We start from the raw sequence: 8,484 nt of genomic DNA, 5'->3' as shown, positions 1-8,484 counted from the left end.
TATATAAATATATACATATATATATATATAGTTTAGAAGGGTAAATATAAAAAAAAAAACGCCCTTTTTAATATATAAATATTAAAAAGGATATATATTTTGACAAATATATAAAAACGGCCAATTTATTAAGGGGCAGTCATGCCATTTAAAAAAGGATAACCTCATTAATTTTTTTTTATTTTACTGAAAGGAGAATTTGCATATATTAACTTTCATTAATGCTCATTCAAAGAACTCAAGCTAATCATTTTCAATCACAATCAATAATACTGTATTTATGTTAACATATACTAAAAAAAATATGAACTAATGCATTATGCATCCCTTGTTTATAGAGGGTTATTCACTATGAATATATAACATAAATGCCTCTCAAAATATTAGTTACATAATCAATATTATAAACATCCAAAATAAGATCCTCAATATTCTTAACATCAATTAAAATTTTAAATAATATTAATGCCAGTTAGTTATATCATAAGATGTTGAATTCAAATCCCACATTTGCCATTTACCTTCTAAAGAAAACATTCATTTGATGATTAACCAACAAAAAATACACCTCAACCAACTACTGTGGTGGTTGTGTATATTTAAAACAAAGAAAACTAATACAAATCCACTACTCTTTTGAGTTTCAAGTTTTTGCATACATCTATTAGAGGATTTGTGAAATTGAGCAGCAGACAAGAAAATATATGTGCATAGAAAAGCTTGCAAGAGATTTTGTATGACAATAGTAGTATAGCAAGTACCAAAAGTGAGAGAGGATGCCAAGACATGATATCTTCATTCTATCAGTGTGATATGTTACTATTAACATCTTTACAAAGTGAACACGGATGGATTAGGCAATACAGGAGAAGAGACTAGTAGTGCATTCAATTGTGGAAAATTCGATCCGACCAATATGGACTCATGATAAACAAGTCTCACATCTGCCATGGACAACTGATGTTGATAGAATGAAGTCTTTCGAGGAAAACAAGGATCAAGCATATAGAGAAACAAAATTTGGCCAGAAGAGACACTAACCACCCTTGAGGTCATTGACCACATCGTAAGGAATAGGGGTGACAGTCTCAAGAGTCGCACCTTCCACCATAAAGCCAGGCTTAGGGCCCTCCGGCTGTCGTTTTGACACGGACTTAGCTGGTTTTGCCTAAGTCGTGCGGCACCCTTGCGTGTCCGTCCGCAAAGGTCAGCCTCCCCGAAGCCTCCCATTGTCCCTTAGGACCACCAAAAGAGAGAACGGGTTAGAGAGAACGCCTCAATCGGGATCCACAAGCAAACATATCCGAAAAACACTTCATAGACAATGCAAATTACAAACAGACTTTACAAGCTCTGAACAGTGGCACAACAAAGGGTAAAATGGTCCATTACAGACCGAAAATCTCTCGCACGTGTCCACATGACACAACCTTTATTTACAAGCCTAAAGAGGCCACCAACCCAACTAAAATGGGACTATTAAGCCTTCGTCCGCCCCTCTACATGCTGTACAAGGCACGAACATGCCAAAAGACACGGACATACATAAGCATTACATCAAACACCCTGTTTCGAAGTTTGTCCGTGACATTCTCCCCCACTTATTCCTTCGACGTCCTCGTTGAAGCCTTTGTCGACACTGCAACTCCTCGCCTTTGCTGAGTCTTCAATCTTCTGCTCCAGCTACAATGCGCCTCTTGACTCCCAGCTGCTCTCCGCTGTTGTTTTTTAGTAGTCGAACATTTGATCCGTCATGCTGCTTCAACTCACCAATGACTCTGACTCTGGTGTGGGGTTGGCTGAGTTGTGTTGATCATTGTTGATTCCTGCGGATCCCCCAGATGAAGGAAAAGACCATCCTTACTGCGCCAGTCTCTCAAAGATTCCTCATGCTGCTTGAACTGGTTGGATGCTTGTTGGAGCTTTAACGAGCATCGCCTCGCAAACTTCTGAAGTTTTGGGTCCTTCCTCCACAGAATCTGCTCATTGACTCTTCTTTCAGTTAGTTGTCACATCCAAGTAGGTTCGCATCACTTCCGCTTTCGATTGGCATTTCATTGGGAAATGAAGCGGACAATCTACTCTCAGTAGCACTGATCACCGTTGGTGAGGATTTGACAACTATTGTCTTCCATTATCTTCGAAGGGTCTTTGAACTTGTGTAGAGCTCCTCTGCTGGATAGATAAGAGAATTGGGGTACTCGGTTTCGCCCATTCTCTTAAGAGTTGAGAAGGCAAAGGTTACTTGACTTCGCCCGCCTCCTCGAGGTTGTACTTCATGCATCGAGCTGGTTACTGGCCTTCACCTGCTCTTTGCTCACACTTCTGAAGCACTTGAAGTGTTTGCACTCCTTGCGTTGAGTTAGCTACTGTGATTCACCTTCTCAATGCCATCGAACTTCTGGAATGCGGAAAGTTTTCACCCCAACTTGGAGTAATTCTCTGATAGATGAGGTCGCCTCTGAGATTGTACCGTCTTCTCCATCAACCCTGCCGCCTACTCCACTGAGTAGCAAAGGTACAGCACCGCGTACTGCTTGCTTCGTTCCTTGGTCGTGCACTCTTGCATGACCCGAAGTCCTTCACTTACGGCTATCTTGATGAGAAACTTGTTGACACCGGTCTTACGAAGTTCCTCGGCCTCTGCCCTTCAGCCTTGTCTCGGTACTTGGAGATTGCCTCTGCATGCTCCACCTCCTCGGCCCCTTTCACGACCAAGCGCTCTCCCTCCATGAGAGCAAGGGATCAATGACCTTCACGGAAGTCCCGCCTCTGCGGTACCATGGCGCTGCCATGCCCATGGCACTACTATCCGTCGCCTCGCATCTACATCCCTTTTCTTCACAATCAGTAGATATGCCTCCGTGACACTCCTCCGAGTCCACCTCCATTCTAACTGATTGCTTGATTTTGGGTAGCTAAGTCCCTCTGGACTCGTCGTCGCTTCCTCGCCCCTTTCGACCCCCTGCTTCAACACCTCTGTGTTCTCCAAGCAGACTGTTTGGTCGATGGAAAGACAGACTGCAACTCCCATGCATGGCCTCTGCCATCACGTTGTAGGGTTTGCACTGATTCTGTTCTCCTTAGCTTCCTTGGTAGCAACGTTCGCTTACTCGACCTTGTCCTCTGACTTGTCGAGCTCCCTTAAGCGAATAAGAGCTCTGGAGCAGTCCAACTCTCCAGTTGCTTCGATCATACCTCTGCATGATCAAGTCCCTCCCATGGAACTCACTAGTACTTGCATTCGAACTTTTCCCTTAGTGGAACACAGCCCCCATATGCTGATGACCAAGGTTTTCGTCCGATGCAAAATTCGATGCACGCACGGAAGACCCGCCTCTGCGGTACCATGACCTTCACTCCTTGAATCCATAGCCCTTCTTGCTGTCGTGTTGTTCACCAAAGTGGAGCTCCCAGTAGCTCCCGATCATACCTCCATATGATCTCATCCCTCACGGGACTATGTCGTGTGTGTCGCATTGCCACGAACTGTTCCACCACGATCCGCTGCACCATGTCGCCTCCTGGTGACATCTCCATTGCATTCTGATCCTTGTGGAATAAGCTCGAATTGTGAACCCTCCATGTGTGGCCTCTGCCAATACATCGCAGGGTCTCCTCCACCTTCGATTTTGTTCGCTCCTTTGGCAATCGACCTTCATCCACCCACTCTTGGGTCACACCTAGATGAAGCATCGCTCTAGGACAGTCCGTCGCCTAGTAGCTCCCGAAGTCCACCGACTTCGCTGTAAATTGTGCACCATTGCCTGGATCCTGGGCCTCTGCCCCTACCAGCACAATCTCCGCTGCGCACCGCTTCCATCATAGCAACTCGAATGGCAACACTGTGGCATATTCTTCAAGAGTACCCGCCTCTGCATCCTCTTGCCCCGTGCTAAGGCCTTCTGTACCCAACTTCGCCTCCGCAAATTGAGTCGCCTTAGTTCCTCCATCAAATGCTTCTCCGAGATAAGGTGCATGTGCCCCGAAGCTCCCTTCGTCTTTGGCACCATGCAAGATGAGTCTGCTCCGTCAGAATGAAGGACCCATGGAACAACATGATCCTACTCTTGCCTCTGCAAGAGTTCATGTCTTTGACCTCTGTCTAAGGAAAGCACTATGCTTCTGCTCCATGTTCCAACTTCTCTGTTGGCTCCCTTCATGCGGCTTGGGTACTTCGCCAAGTTACACCCAAGTTGCTTCGCTCCTCGTTTTTGCATTGAGTCGATGGTGGCCCTCGTGCCCACCATTCCACGGGTCAGCCCTCCCTTGAGTCCGATCTCCACATCGACTCCAAGTGTGCCTTCATTTAAGTTGCTTTGGGTCGCTCCCCCACTTGATCTCGCAATGCATCCACCAATGCATTCTCTCGAGCGAGATCATGCGACAACTCCTCGCCGCTTGCTCAGTCCATCGAGCTTCGTGGAGTTGTTGTTTGTTGAAGTACTCCTCCTCAACATGTGAAGTTCATCTCACATGATTCTCCCTCTGGAGAGCCGAGACTTATCCCTCCTGGATAACTGTCCCATTGGAGCAACATCTCTCTTCGTTTCTGAGACCACCATCCCGTTGGACTACTCCGATCTGCTGAACAAACAGTGCATTGTTCTGCCTCTTGCAAACGCACTTGCTAGATTATGCCTCCACGTCAATACAGCCACCGCTACACCCCTCAAGGCCTAGCAACATGCTGAACTCGTTGCACACTTCAGCCTCCTCCGGACGTATCCTTCGCATGCCGAAAGGAAAGTTTCAATGCTCCATGGCGCCGAGTCTCGGTCGCCTTGGGATGGCCACGAACAGTCCGTCGTCCGCATACAAGCCCATGCATGAGTACCGAATTCTTCGAGTTAGCAATTCCCCTCACCTTTGTGAGCTTTGCAAAACTCTTTTGGTCGCTGAGCAACTCATTCCACCTTGCCTGGTCTCTTCCTTTGCCAAGCGCCTCGCTTGCCTTGAGCACCATCAAGTATAGTTGTCAACGTTGAGCCGTAGCTCAAACTCAGCCATCCCAACCTTTGTGCGCTCCACATTCTTCCAAGCTTGCCTGTTCTCGTGGTGCCTCTTGCGCGAAGGGTTGGCCATTCCTCTGAATGCCAATGTCAGATGCCCGCTCCTCCGAGCGACTCCTTTACCCTATATCTCCATGCCCGTTTTCCCCCAAACGGTCGCGCGTGTGCTGATTGCCCTCAACGCAGCCCCGCTAGGTCCCCCACGTTTGCATGCTAAGTGTTTCTATGAGTGCTTGTCCCGCTCTGATACCATATGACACGGACTTAGCTGGTTTTGCCTAAATCGTGCGGCACCCTTGCGTGTCCGTCCGCAAAGGTCAGCCTCCCCGAAGCCTCCCATTGTCCCTTAGGACCACCAAAAGAGAGAACGAGTTAGAGAGAACGCCTCAATCGGGATCCACAAGCAAACATGTCCGAAAAACACTTCATAGACAATGTAAATTATAAACAGACTTTACAAGCTCTGAACAGTGACACAACAAAGGGTAAAATGGTCCATTACAGACCTCGCACGTGTCCACATGACACAACCTTTATTTACAAGCCTAAAGAGGCCACCAACCCAACTAAAATGGGACTATTAAGCCTTCGGCCGCCCCTCTACATGCTGTACAAGGCATGAACATGCCAAAAGACACGGACATACATAAGCATTACATCAAACACCCTGTTTCGAAGTTTGTCCGTGACAGTTTGGTGCTGATGACCTCGCCGCATGCCTTTGCCTCGGCCTTCAATTGGTCATTCTTTTTCATCCGCGAGCGAAAATCTTCCCTGGCTCTTGGACGGCTGCACATGCTCCATGTCTGTGATCCTTTTCTTGATGAGCCGGTTGCCGACCTGGAAGTAGAAAATTTTGCTCCACCATCAATTGGCATGAAGTGAAAACCAACACTACCGGAGTAAGCAGGACAGTTCATAAGGCCCCAGCCATTTAATGATCTGGAATTGGTCGATCCACACAACTGTACCCTGCAAGCAAGAGCGGCTGTTGTCATGGACACCCGCAACACACATAGAAGCACTTTTAAATATACACCACACAGAAAGAAATTGAAACAAACTACAACATGTACCATCATTTACGAAGCAAACGATCAATTTGCAAATCACTTAATTGCCAAACAATTAGTAAAAAAATGACTGCTAAAATAATAGTAAAAAAGGAAATGATTGTCAAAATACAAAGGCACCCTTAAAGATTTCATTCCATTATATTAAGCAAACAGAAGCTTATGCAGCCTAGTATAAACGTCAGGCTTAGTTTTGGGCTTGGGCATGAAGATAATGTAATACAAAGTAAGCCCAAGTCATGGAATGACTGTATAGAATCTTTTGCAGGTAATGATGATGTGATCTAGTCTCACAGCAAAATACTCCTTGGTTCTTGTAGATCGACATCAGATGAATCGAAGTTGACTGGTTTTTCCAGATTTTGCCAATGTTGTTTTACCCACCTCACATCACAAAGAATACCAATTTGGCATAAGACCATAATGAGCAATAGGCGAGGACGCATATTCAACCTGGAACTAGCAATAGTAAAGGACGTCGGATCTAATAATTGAGATGTCATGTCCCAGGATAATGAATATCTTATTCGATTATCCATCAAAAAGATCATCTAAACCTAACAATAGCTTTTGACACTCGATCGAGAACTCTTCCCGATGTGCAGATTGCCAACCAAAGGTTCCTGTTTTTTCAGTTTATGACGCCTATAGAACTTGTCCAAGCTTCTGAAAAGAAAAAGCCTTTCCTTTCCAACACAATCAATCACCAATTGAATCTTACGAACAAAGACAGAGAGAAAAAGAAAGGGAACCGGGGTTAGGATTCCGACCTGCTTGTTGACCTCGACGCCGACGGCGCGCTTGGTGACGTTCCAGAACTTGCCGGTGCGACCGTAGTAGAACTTGTGTGGCATGCCCTTGTGTACGGCGCCGTTGACCTTAATCTCGACCTAGTCGCCGATCCTGTAGGTACGCAGGTACGTCGTAAGGGGGATGTACCCTTTCTTCCGTAAGGGCCGGGAGAAGAGGTCCCTGGTGCGAGAACGAAGGCCGTGACCCACCGGCATTCTCTCTCACTCTCCCGCCGCTCTACCGCCGCCGCTTGCCGCCTCCAGGGGACACTACCGGGACGGCACCGTAGTCCAGGGTTTCTTTTCGTACTTATGGTCGTGTACATTTGGGCCTGTGAATTGGCAGACCGGCCCATTTAGTTCTTACGATTGGGTGCTTCATACGGGACTGATAAGGAGTATTGCCTCTTATGAGGATTTCCTTTAATTATTGATATGAAAAAAATAAATATTTTTTTTACTAATTAAAATATGTCAATACACCATCTCACTCTAATTGTTCATTTACTTCCAATATAACATTCCATGGTATTTCATATAGATTTGTTTTGTAGTTTATTTAATAAAATAATTAGTAAATTAAATAATATAATTTCTTTGACTAGTATAATCTTGATTAATTTTATTATCGATATATTATACTATATACATTCTATGGTGAGGATATATTATTAATTTTATTTTATAATTATTTGATAGATTTTTATTGTTCAAAGTGATATCTACTTTGAATTACGTTTCATGTCAATATATTAGAAAATTAAGAGATTCAATCAAAGACTACAAAATCTATGTTGGAGCGTATCCGATAATACCCCTCTAATACTTAAATTAGTTTGTATTAGGAATGTTCGATTAATGTATTCAGTGGAAAGTGAAAAGTTAATATCCTTAATTTTTAAGTAATTATTATTATTATATTTGGTTCAACTTGACGTGTTGAAAGTGCAAAAAACAAAAAACAAAAAATCACTTTATTCAAAATGAAATATCATTTTATTAAATTATACCTACAATTTGAATTATCCAACCCGTTTTGAAATTTACTCCAACCTTCCAAAGCATCGAGAACAATTAAATTGTAAAAGGTAAGTTTCATGTAGCCAAATACTAAATCCGTAATCAAATCTTTAGTTCCATGAATCGCATACATATCACTAGTATTTGGTATGAGCTATGCATGTATCCATGTCTCGAGTTGTAATGGTATAATTATGCATGTATTTCAATCACTTTCCCTTTTTTCTTACATTTTCTTCCAAATAAAATTCCCATTTTTCAATCTTGAATCGTATGCCATATTTGGGCTCGAAACAATGACACAGAATGACCTCATTTTTATCTCTTCTTCTAACCAAATCATTTTCTTTTATGGCAGAAATTTGTAGTGTATTTTTGTGAACTATGTATATATTTATTTATTGTGCGTGTATATTATCATCATACGTGACATGCGCATGTCGGATGAATAGGGTAGTACATATTCCTCAACACACGTGACGTGCACGTGATAGCAAAGTGAGTGCGTTGAACGTGGGACAGGGCTTTGGAAAGGAAGCGTACTTGCCAAATGCGGGCGCTTCGGCATCGGCGTCCACGAGCGGGGCC

General features: G+C 44.0%; 1 pseudogene; it reads right to left on the bottom strand.

Annotated features, from left to right (window-relative positions):
• Positions 1 to 861: 861 nt before the first annotated feature.
• On the bottom strand, positions 862 to 7,194 carry LOC135635505 (large ribosomal subunit protein eL21z/eL21y-like; annotated as a pseudogene).
• Positions 7,195 to 8,484: the final 1,290 nt, after the last annotated feature.

This window comes from Musa acuminata, chromosome BXJ3-4 (genome assembly GCF_036884655.1).
Source record: "Musa acuminata AAA Group cultivar baxijiao chromosome BXJ3-4, Cavendish_Baxijiao_AAA, whole genome shotgun sequence".
NCBI classification, from domain to species: Eukaryota; Viridiplantae; Streptophyta; class Magnoliopsida; order Zingiberales; family Musaceae; genus Musa; species Musa acuminata.
The sequence above is the reverse complement of the archived record's forward strand: the minus strand, read 5'-3'. Positions and strand labels throughout refer to the sequence as shown.